Raw genomic sequence first — 11931 nt, 5'->3', positions numbered from 1 at the left:
TATCTGCTGCTTTAATGTCTTTAATGTCCTATGTGTTCTTTGATGTTTGATGTTTACTATGGCTATGAGTTGTTGTTTTTTTCCCTTGGCCTCAGTCTGCACCCCCTCTCCAGGGCCCAGGCTAAGACCGATTTTTTTTATTTTATCTTCTATTTTTTCTCCCCCCCTTGTTTACTTGTATCTCATCTTTTTTTGTAAGGGGCGCTGGAAGCCGGCAGACCCGTCAGCGATCCTGTTCTGTCTCCCTTTCATGTTTGTCTGATCTTGAATGGGATTGTGCTGAAAATTTTAATTTTCCTGAAGGAACTCTCCTGACGGAATAAATAAAGTACTATCTAATCCATCTAATCTAATCTAATAATAAGCCACAACAGGTCTCGCAACTACGGGATGCATAACGTAACCCCAGCCTCTACTGTAGAGTCTATTCTATGCGCCTTATAATGCGGTGCGTCTGATATATGAAAAAAAGTTTTAAAATAGGCCATTCATTGAAGGTGCACCTTATAATCCGGTGCGCCTTATAGTGCGGAAAATATGGTATCTCAGTAAGATATTACAGCTTGTTGCTGAGATTTTATGACCTATATCGGGGGTCGGCAACCCGCGGCTCTGGCTCTTTAGCGCCGCCCTAGTGGCTCTCTGGAGCTTTTTCAAAAAAGTAAGAAAAATGGAAAAAAATGAAGGGAAAAAAAATATATATATATTTTTTTTTAATATGGTTTCTGCAGGACAAATATGACACAAAACTCCCTAATCGTTATAAAACACACTGTTTACATTAAAAATGCTTCACTGATTCGAATATTTGTAGTTTTGTCCTACTTATTTTGGCGGTCCTTGAACGCACCGTGGTTTGTTTACATGTACAACTTTCTCCGACTTTCTAGGACGTGATTTATGCCACTTCTTTTTCTGTCTCATTTTGTCCACCAAACTTTTAACGTTGTGCGATGAATGCACAAAGGTGAGTTTTGTTGATGTTATTGTCTTGTGTGGAGTGCTAATCAGACATATTTGGTCCCTGCATGACTGCAAGCTAATTCATGCTAACATGCTATTTAGGCTAGCTATATGTACACATTGCATCATTATGCCTCATTTGTAGCTATATTTGAGCTCATTTAGTTTCCTTTAAGTCTTCTTAATTCAATGTGAATCTCATGGCACACTATCAGTATGTAAAATGGCTTTTAAATTTGTTTTGCGGCTCCAGACAGATTTGTTTTTGTATTTTTGGTCCAATATGGCTTTTTCAACATTTTGGGTTGCCGACCCCTGACCTATATGGAGTAAAACATGCTGGAAACTAGAATATCAACTGTTGCAAAGCAGTGTCATCAACACTCACAAATATAAAACTGCTTTTTCAAAGTAATAATTTCTTATTTTAAGCATGAAAAAGAAAATCATGACTTTGACACAATCGTGTCTCATAATTAAAACAAATGACAGCCAAATGGACTTTGCAATTTTATTTTCAATGAAACAATAGAAAATACGTACTCATATAGTAGTACAGTTGTTATTAGTGAGAATAAATGTATTTTAATGTTTTGGGGTTCATTGAGGTTAGCTAATTTTACTTGTTTTGGAAAGCCTTGACAAGCCCAATTTTTTTGTTCCATTGGCAGATAATTTTGCCCAGATCAAATAAAATACCCCTAATTTTTGTATTTTTTTTCCCTGTTTTTTAACACTGACTTTTTGCAGTGTGTAACTAATAAAACCTTATAAAATCCAGAAAAGTTGCCTGGAACTTTATGTACGCAAACATTCAGTACTGCACAGCCGTTGCAAAAGGTGGAGTAATGCAGTGTGTTTTTTCCTATTTTTTGTTATGCACATATGTTAAAGGAGCAAGTTCAATGTTAATGATGTGCATTTATAAAAACGAAAAAATGAAGATCATGGCAAGCAGAAAAATTGTTTATGTAAACTATTTTCCCCTGAAATACACATTGAGCCTATGAAGGTGGGTTCATTCGATCACTCAATTAATCTAACAAATTAATCGATAGATTGGGCAATGACTAAAATACTCGATAGCTGCTGCCCTAGTTAATAAATGATGAATAAATGGGTTGTACTTGTATAGCGCTTTTCTACCTTCAAGGTACTCAAAGCGCTTTGACACTACTTCCACATTTACCCATTCACACACACATTCACACACTGATGGAGGGAGCTGCCATGCAAGGCGCCAACCAGCAACCAAGGGTGAAGTGTCTTGCTCAGGACACAACGGACGTGACGAGGTTGGTACTAGGTGGGATTTGAACCAGTGACCCTCGGGTTGCGCACGGCCACTCTTCCACTGCGCCACGCCGTCCCATACACCACAGAAAACATGTCAGTCACGCATTTTGTGCAAATATACCCAAAATCGAGTCAAACCTTGGTTTATGTAGCACTTACTTTTCGTATTAATACATTTTTTAACAAAGGGTGTATACTATCATCAATTTATACATTATCAATTCCTGGTAGCTGGGAAAAAAAAACAGTAATTATATTTGCTACTTTTGTGTGTGTTAATAAAGAATTGTTTTAACAATTTGTGTTATTGCAACCTTTAAAAACAGATTATGACAGTTGTTATACACAGTTTTATTTTTGATTTATTAATTAATTTGCAGGTATGGGAGTAAGCTGCAATTACAGTTGCTAGTTCAAGACATTAAATGTATAATTTAAGGTCTGTTGCTTTGTTTTTTGTTGCGCCCTGAAAGGCGATAATACTGTAAGTATTGTACTTATTACACAACAGCTATTTAATTGTCACGTGCATCTTAGTTGTAGTTTTCACTAACAATGTTGGAGCTGTTGAAATCTACAACAAAACAATAGTGAAGTAGATACTTATCATCACTGCTCAAGCACCAGCTCCTTTGCCCTGCTAGAGAAACGTTGGCTTGTTTCCACTACAGCTATGTGAAGAAAAAAAGAAAAATACAACAACCTAAGTCTTGTGCAGCTCTTTACTGACGTACACTATTCAAGTTTAAATACATTTTACTGCAAATGAATATCGGCTCCAAATATCGGTCATCAGCCTCCTTGACTACTAATAATCAGTGTTGGCCCTGAAAACACCATAATGGTCGATCTCTATAGGAGAACATTACTTTACTTACAATCGAATGTTTTTTGGGTCAATATTTTGTTGGCATTGACGTCATGCGTAACGCAGATACTGTCAGATGGCACCGTTGGATTTTAAAATAATCATTGGCCGGTATGATCAGCAGAACGACAAAAAAGTACCAGATTCAGTCTCCATCCCTATCTATAATATGACCAAACATTGCCTGCATATCAGCCTGTCAAATAAAGTGCTAAATTAAATAATCCCACAAGTTGGTGAATCAATCTTTGTCCTTTTTTTTTTATTGAGTATGACTGCTAAATAAGTCACAATGGGGCCGAATAAAGTTGTAAGTGCCAGCACTTTGATAAAGAAAAACTGTATTACTGTAAAATGCATCATCCACTGCATTTATTGCTTGTCAACATAGGTGCTTTAATGTGCTTCTTAAATAAAGTTTGACCCGACGTTGATGAAGAAGTAGAGAAACACTATTGATTTCGAGAAAGAACTCACAGCAAAGTACAAACGTGGCATCCGCTTTCCTCTCCCCTCATTGTTTCCAACAGAAGTCGTTAATAATGGTAAAAGTCAGGCTAAATCATGCATTGTTTTTATATAAAGTCCACATTGTTTTATGAATGTAAAACTATCATTATTCTCAATAAAAAGGATTGCAATAATAATTTAGGGGATCTACAAACCTCGTTGGGAAATTGTGTAAGATGTAAATATAAACGGAATACAATGATTTGCAAATCATTTTCAACCCATATTCAATTGAATGCACCAAAAAGACCAGATATTTGATGTTCAAACTCTAACTTTTTTTTTTTTTTTAACTTAGAATTTCATGGCTGCAACACGTGGCAAAGTAGTTGGGAAAGGGCATGTTCACCACTGTGTTACATCACCTTTTCTTTCTAAAACACTCTAATAAACGTTTGGGAACTGAGGAAACTAATTGTTGAAGCTTTGAGAGTGGAATTATTTCCCATTCTTGTTTTATGTAGAGTTTCAGTTGTTCACCAGTCCGGGGTCTCCGCTGTCGTATTTTATGCTTCATAATGCGCCACATATTTTGTATAGGAGACAGGTCTGGACTGCAGGCGGGCCAGGAAAGTACCCGCACTCTTTTTTTACGAAGCCATGCTGTTGTAACACGTGCTGAATGTAGCTTGGCATTGTCTTGCTAAAATAAGCAGGGGCGTGCATGAAAAAGACGGCGCTTGGATGGCAGCATATGTTGTTCCAAAACCTGTATGTACCTTTCAGCATTAATGGTGCCTTCACAGATGTGTAAGTTACCCATGCCTTGGGCACTAATACACCTCCATACCATCACAGATGCTGGCTTTTGAACTTTGCATCGATCATAGTCTGGATGGTTCGCTTCCCCCTTTGGTCTGACTGACACAATGTCGAATATTTCCAAAAACAATTTGAAATGTGGACTCGTCAGACCACAGAACACTTTTCCACTTTGCATCAGTCCATCTTAGATGATCTCGGGCCCAGAGAAGCCAGGGGCGTTTCTGGATGTTGTTGTTAAATGGCTTTCGCTTTGCAAAGTAGAGCTTTAACTTGCACTTACAGATGTAGCGACCAACTGTATTTAGTGACAGTGGTTTTCTGAAGTGTTCCTGAGCCCATGTGGTGAAATCCTTTAGAGATTGATGTCGGTTTTTTGACACAGTGCCGTCTGAGGGATCAAAGGTCACGGTCATTCAATGTTGGTTTCCGGCCATGCCGCTTACGTGGAGTGACTTCTCCAGATTCTCTGAACCTTTTGATGATATTATGGACCGTAGATGTTGAAATCCCTAAATTTCTTGCAATTGCACTTTGAGAAACGTTGTTCTTAAACTGTTTGACTATTTGCTCACGCAGTTGAAGACAAAGGGGTGTACCTCGCCCCATCCTTTCTTGTGAAAGACTGAGGATTTTTTGGGAAGCTGTTTTTATACCCAATCATGGCACCCACCTGTTCCCAATTAGCCTGCACACCTGTGGGATGTTCCAAATAAGTGTTTGTTGAGCATTCCTCAACTTTATCAGCATTTATTGCCACCTTTCCCAACTTCTTTGTCACGTGTTGCTGGCATCAAATTCTAAAGTTAGTGATTATTTGCAAAAAAAAAAAATGTTTATCAGTTTGAACATCAAATATGTTGTCTTTGTAGCATATTCAACTGAATATGGGTTGAAAATTAGTTGCAAATCATTGTATTCCGTTTATGTTTACATCTAACACAGTTTCCCAACTTATATGGAAATGGGGTTTGTAAAAGAGACTCAGATTGTTTTGGTAAAATTGCTTCAGTTTATGGTTTTCGTCACAACATTGGGAAGGGCGAAGTAACAAAAAAAAAAAACGAGGTCTGGCTGTGATCGTGTTTATGTCCATGGAATGTTGCAAAAAGTCTTGCAAAAACGACAAAGAAACCATCCATTTGTTCTTCACGGAGGTTTGAAGGGAGCTGCTATTTGTAGACACACAATAATAGCATGAGCTTCTCAGCAGTTTCATGCAGTCTTTTCAACAACTGGGGGGAGATAGCATGCTGCTTTTTTTTTTTTTGAAGGAGTTAAAATAATGAAGGCGTTTACACGCTCACACAAGCTATATACGGAGTGTTAAAATGAAGATTTAACGATGTTACTTGTCACCGGTCTAAATTAGGGGAGGTGTTTGGCTGTGAATCATGTGCTAGATCTTGTTTATCGTGCCAGCCAAATAATTTCTGTCGCACTCGAGGACCGGCACTAAAAAAACAAACAAAAAAAAACCAGTAACGAGCTATTTAATTAAAAACTATTGCATGCAAAGCCTTTAAGGCAAGTAGATAAGTTGTCTTGGTTGAAAACATCTTTTTTTCCTTCCTTAATGAGTCTAGAAGTGAACGGATGGTGCGTGTTCCAATAAAAAATGCAATGACAGCTCCATCCTTATCAATAAACGCCAAGTTATGCAAAATGGTGATAATTTTAGAGACATGTTGGAACAGCTGGTGACAATCACTTAACAACTACACAGGAAAATCATTTATCACTGTCCATACTTACATACTTCTATTATTAATGCCTAGCGATAATAATAATAATAATATTGGTCCTCGACAAGAGGGTTTTTAAACCACTGTGCCGCGGCACACTAGTGTGCCGTGAGATACAGTCCGGTGAGCCGTGGGAGAATCTAATTTCATCTATTTGGGTTAAAAAATATGTTTTGCAAACCAGTAATTATAGTCTGCAAATAATGTGTTGTTGTTGAGTGTCGCTGCTGTCTAGAATTTGGCAGAGTAAACGTGTAATACTCTTCGATATCAGTAGGTGGCAGTCGGTAGCTAATTACTTTGTAGATGTGGGGAAACAGCGGGAGGCAGTGTGCATGTAAAAAGGTGTCTAATGCTTAAACCAAAATTAAACAAAAGGTGAGTGCTCCTAAAAGGCATTGAAGCTTAGGGAAGGCTATGCAGAACCAAACTAAAACTGAACTGGCTACAAAGTAAACAAAAACAGAATGCTGGACGACAGCAAAGACTTACTGCGGAGCAAAGAGGGCGTCCGCAAAGTACATCCAGACATGACAATCAACAACGTCCCCACAAAAAAGGATAAAAACAAGTGAAATATTCTTGATTGCTAAAACAAAGTAGATGCAGGGAAAATATCGCTCAAAGGAAGACATGAAACTGCTACAGAAAAATACCAAAAATAGAGAAAAAGCCACCAAAATAGGAGGGCAAAACAAGGCATTGAAGCTTAGGGAAGGCTATGCAGAACCAAACTAAAACTGAACTGGCTTCAAAGTAATCAAAAACAGAATGCTGGACGACAGCAAAGACTTACTGCGGAGCAAAGAGGGCGTCCACAAAGTACATCCAGACATGACAATCAACAATGTCCCCACAAAAAAGGATAAAAACAAGTGAAATATTTTTGATTGCTAAAACAAAGTAGATGCAGGGAAAATATCGCTCAAAGGAAGACATGAAACTGCGACAGAAAAATACCAAAAAAAGAGAAAAAGCCACCAAAATAGGAACGCAAGACAAAAAGTAAAAAACTACACACAGGAAAACAGGAAAGAAACCAAATAAGTCAGGGTGTGATGTGACAGGTGGTGACAGTACACCTACTTTGAGACAAGAGCTATAGTCATGCATGCTTGCTTCTGCTTTAAAGTCATATCCAACAATTGCCACGACTTTTTACTGTCAACTGAGTTTCATTTTTGAATGATTTCTGCTGGTGTTGTGCCTCCGCATTTTTTCAACGCAAAAAATGTGCCTTGGCTCAAAAAAGGTTGAAAAACACTGCTCTGCAAGTCTTAAAAGTGTGCTACTAGACCAGGGGTCACAACAGTTAGCATTATGTTATTAGCATGCTAGCTTTTTTGTTAATTTTGCAGGGCAGGTATAAACCTCAGCGGGAAATATTTTGTTTCCTGATGAATGATACCTGTTAGCATGCTAATAATGTTTGTATACCAGCTTTTTAATTTTGTATATAAACACTTCAGTCATGTTTTGGTACTTGATGCATGCTAGCATTTTAAACTATTTTTCGTCAGAATAATTGTATCTAAGATATTGTGTTGCCATGAGTTCCAGGCGAGCAGACAGAAGCTGTCGTTGATCTTACCAATCAAAAGGCATGAAAAACTCCACTGTGTAGGATGGGAAGCGACATGAAGGTGTCGGTTTCTTTGATCTATTGTAATCCACAGGAAAATGTTGTCTTGACCCGAGATCTCCAAAGCGGAGAGAAAGCAGGACCTGACCCTCCTGTAGGCACCTTTTCTTTGAACTGTTGTGTAAGCAAAGGCGACGGCTGTTTACGACCCTCCTTACTTTAAAAACAGCCGTTGCCATGTAATCAGGGAAAGTCCTAATAAAAGGAGGTGTGCAATCTTTCGTCAGAGCGTGGTGGAAGATTGTACAAAGAGTACAGCCCAGACGTTTCTCCTCAATGAGCTAAATTAAATTTTGTCTCTGTTTAATTCCTTGCTTCTTGTCTGTTTAATAGATGTCAAAAGTGTTTGAGCCTGACAATTTTTTCAGGTATACACCACAGTATAATATATTTTGGAACTTGACGCATGTAAGTAAGCATTTCAGCATGCTAACATTAGCATTCTAGCTTTTTTTGATAATTTAGCAGGACTTCAGCAGTTTATATTTTATTAATGCTAATCTAAACATGGGCCCTGCGATGAGGTGGCCACTTGTCCAGGGTGTACCCCGCCTACTGCCCGAATGCAGCTGAGATAGGCTCCAGCGACCCCCCGCGACCCCAAAAGGGACAAGCGGTAGAAAATAGATGGATGGATGGATAATCTAAGCATGCTATTGCTAATTTACTACTGTTGGCATGCTCGCTTTTTTAGCTCATTTAGCACATGTTCAAGGGTATCTTTTCTTTGAACTGTTTTGTAACCAAGGGCGACGGCTGTTTACAACCCCCCCCCCCTCCTTTCGAAACAGCTGTTGCCATGTAATCAGGGAAAGTCCAAATAAAAGAGGAGGTGTGCGACCTTTAGTCAGAGCGTTCTGGAAAACTGTACAAAGAGTACAGTCCAGCCATTTTTCCTCAGAGAGCTGAATTGAATTTGTCTCTGTTTAATTCCTTGCTTCTTGTCTGTTTAATAGATGTCAAAAGTGTTGGAACCTGACAATTTTTTCAGGTATACACCTCAGAGTAATATATTTTGGAACTTGACGCATGTTAGTTAGCATTTCAGCATGCTGACATTAGCATTCTAGCTTTCTTTGATAATTTAGCCGGACTTCAGCAGTTTATATTTTATTAATGCTAATCTAAACATGGGCCCTGCGATGAGGTGGCCACTTGTCCAGGGTGTACCCCGCCTACTGCCCCAATGCAGCTGAGATAGGGTCCAGCGACCCCCCCGTGACCCCAAAAGGGACAAGCGGTAGAAAATAGATGGATGGATGGATAATCTAAGCATGCTATTGCTAATTTACTACTGTTAGCATGCTCGCTTTTTTTAGCTCATTTTGCACATGTTCAAGGGTATCTTTTCTTTGAACTGTTTTGTAACCAAGGGCGACGGCTGTTTACAACCCCCCCCCTCCTTTAGAAACAGCTGTTGCCATGTAATCAGGGAAAGTCCAAATAAAAGAGGAGGTGTGCGACCTTTTGCCAGAGCGTGGTAAAAAACAGTACAAAGAGTACAGCCCAGCCGTTTTTCCTCAATGAGCTAAATTGAATTTTGTCTCTGTTTAATTCCTTGCTTCTTGTCTGTTTAATAGATGTCATCAGTCTTTGAACCTGACAATTTTTTCAGGTATACACCTCAGAGTAATATATTTTGGAACTTGACGCATGTTAGTTAGCATTTCAACATAAGGACATTAGCATTCTAGCTTTTTTTAGATGATTTATCAGGACTTCAGCAGTTTATATTTCGATAATGCTAATCTAACATGTTATTGCTAATTTACTATCGTTAGCATGCTCGCTTTTTTAGCTCATTTTGCACATGCTTGTGTTACTTCACGCCATCTGATTAGGGTGTTAACAGTTAGCATATTAGTTCTGCTTTGGCTGTTCAGCATGTACACGAAATGTCTACCGCAATATCATATTCTCATTCTTAGAAAACCATCATTTTTAATTTTTCGGAGGGAACTCTCCCGAAGGAATCAATTAAGTCAGGGGTCGGGAACCTTTTTGGCTGAGAGAGCCATTAAAGCCAAATATTTTAAAGTGTATTACCGTGAGAGCCATATAATATTTTTTAAGACTGAAAAAAACCCAAAATGTATGCATTTTTAATAAGTCTTATTTTTGTTTTGTAACATTTTTATTCTGAAGCTAACCAATAATAAATAAAATACTTCATACCATTGATGCGTCTTCTTGAACAGGTGTGGTAGAAAACGAATGGATGGATTAAAATGCATGAGAGTGTTTTATATTTCTAACGTTATTTTTAATACTGATTACCAGTGGAATTAGAGAAAAAAATGTGTCTGAGGGCCGGTTTATCTGATTTTTAGGAACACTAATACAAAAACTCACAATAATGTCTGATTGAATGCTAAAAAAGTTATGAGAGACTGTCTTAAAAAACAGAATGGTATTTTACTTTTTTTTTACTGAACAAGACACCCAGAATTTCCATGAAAATAAAGCATGTGGGATTTACAATATAAATTATGAACGATAAAACACTGAATATTGACAACATATGAACGTCACACCACCTCTCGATCAACATATTTTATAATCAAACAATGCAACAAAAATGCAACAAACAGCTAAATATGAAAGTGAAGGGTAAAAAAAAAACACTTACAATCTGATACATCACTAAGCTTTAGAACTTTGTTGTAAAAATGTCTTTCCGCGTCTGTCCCTGACACCCGCATTTCAGGTGGACTGCTCTGGAAACACTCTGTGGAAACGCTCCACACCCACACTGCTTGGTGCCTCGTCTGAGCTGCCGTGACTTATAAAATTCGCTGCATTCTGTCCACTAAAGACGCTGAGATCATTATCCATGCGTTTGTTACGTCTCGTCTCGATTAATGTAACGTATTATTTTCGGGTCTCCCCACGTCTAGCATTAAAAGATTACAGTTGGTACAAAATGCGGCTGCTAGACTTTTGACAAGAACAAGAAAGTTTGATCACATTACGCCTGTACTGGCTCACCTGCACTGGCTTCCTGTGCACTTAAGATGTGACTTTAAGGTTTTACTACTTACGTATAAAATACTACACGGTCTAGCTCCATCCTATCTTGCCGATTGTATTGTACCATATGTCCCGGTAAGAAATCTGCGTTCAAAGGACTCCGGCTTATTAGTGATTCCCAAAGCCCAAAAAAAGTCTGCGGGCTATAGAGCGTTTTCCGTTCGGGCTCCAGTACTCTGGAATGTCCTCCCGGTAACAGTTCGAGATGCTACCTCAGTAGAAGCATTTGAGTCTCACCTTAAAACTCATTTGTATACTCTGGCCTTTAAATATACTCCCTTTTTAGACCAGTTGATCTGCCGTTTCTTTTCTTTTTCTTCTATGTCCCACTCTCCCTTGTGGAGGGGGTCCGGTCCGATCCGGTGGCCATGTACTGCTTGCCTGTATATCGGCTGGGGACATCTCTGCGCTGCTGATCCGCCTCCGCTTGGGATGGTTTCCTGCTGGGTCCGCTGTGAACGGGACTCTCGCTGCTGTGTTGGATCCGCTTTGGACTGGACTCTCGCGACTGTGTTGGATCCATTATGGATTGAACTTTCACAGTATCATGTTAGACCCGCTCGACATCCATTGCTTTCCTCCTCTCTAAGGTTCTCATAGTCATCATTGTCACTGATGTCCCACTGGGTGTGAGTTTTCCTTGCCCTTATGTGGGCCTACCGAGGATGTCGTAGTGGTTTGTGCAGCCCTTTGAGACACCAGTGATTTAGGGCTATATAAGTAAACATTGCTTGATTGATTGATTGAGATTAGCATAGTAACTAATTAGATGACCATAGTAACTAGTGTATCATGCAAAAGAGCAGATTTCAACCGTTGAAATACTTTGTACAGTTCAAGACTCACGGTAATTTGAAAACATCACTGCACATCATAATGGCAGCTATAATTTCCATATTGAAGATCTAAAAAAATTATTTGGGAATGTCCGGCGGGCCTGATTGAAAAGCATAACGGGCCGCAGGCCTGGTGTTAAGCAATGTGAGCTAAGCATTTAAGTCTCACCTTAAAACCCATCTGTATACTCTAGCCTTTAAATAGACCTCCTTTTTAGACCAGTTGATCTGCCGCTTCTTTTCTTTCTCCTATGTCCCCCCCTCCCTTGTGGAGGGGGT

General features: G+C 39.0%; 1 protein-coding gene across 1 annotated transcript in view; it reads right to left on the bottom strand.

Moving 5' to 3' along the window:
- drosha (drosha ribonuclease III) overlaps positions 1 to 11931 on the bottom strand; it is a 370040-nt gene that overhangs the window by 58093 nt on the left and 300016 nt on the right. The gene's annotated exons all lie outside the window — the stretch shown is intronic.

This window comes from Nerophis ophidion, linkage group LG15, assembly GCF_033978795.1.
Source record: "Nerophis ophidion isolate RoL-2023_Sa linkage group LG15, RoL_Noph_v1.0, whole genome shotgun sequence".
Lineage (NCBI taxonomy): Eukaryota > Metazoa > Chordata > Actinopteri > Syngnathiformes > Syngnathidae > Nerophis > Nerophis ophidion.
Note: the sequence above shows the minus strand (reverse complement) of the source record. Positions and strands in the feature narration are given on the sequence as shown.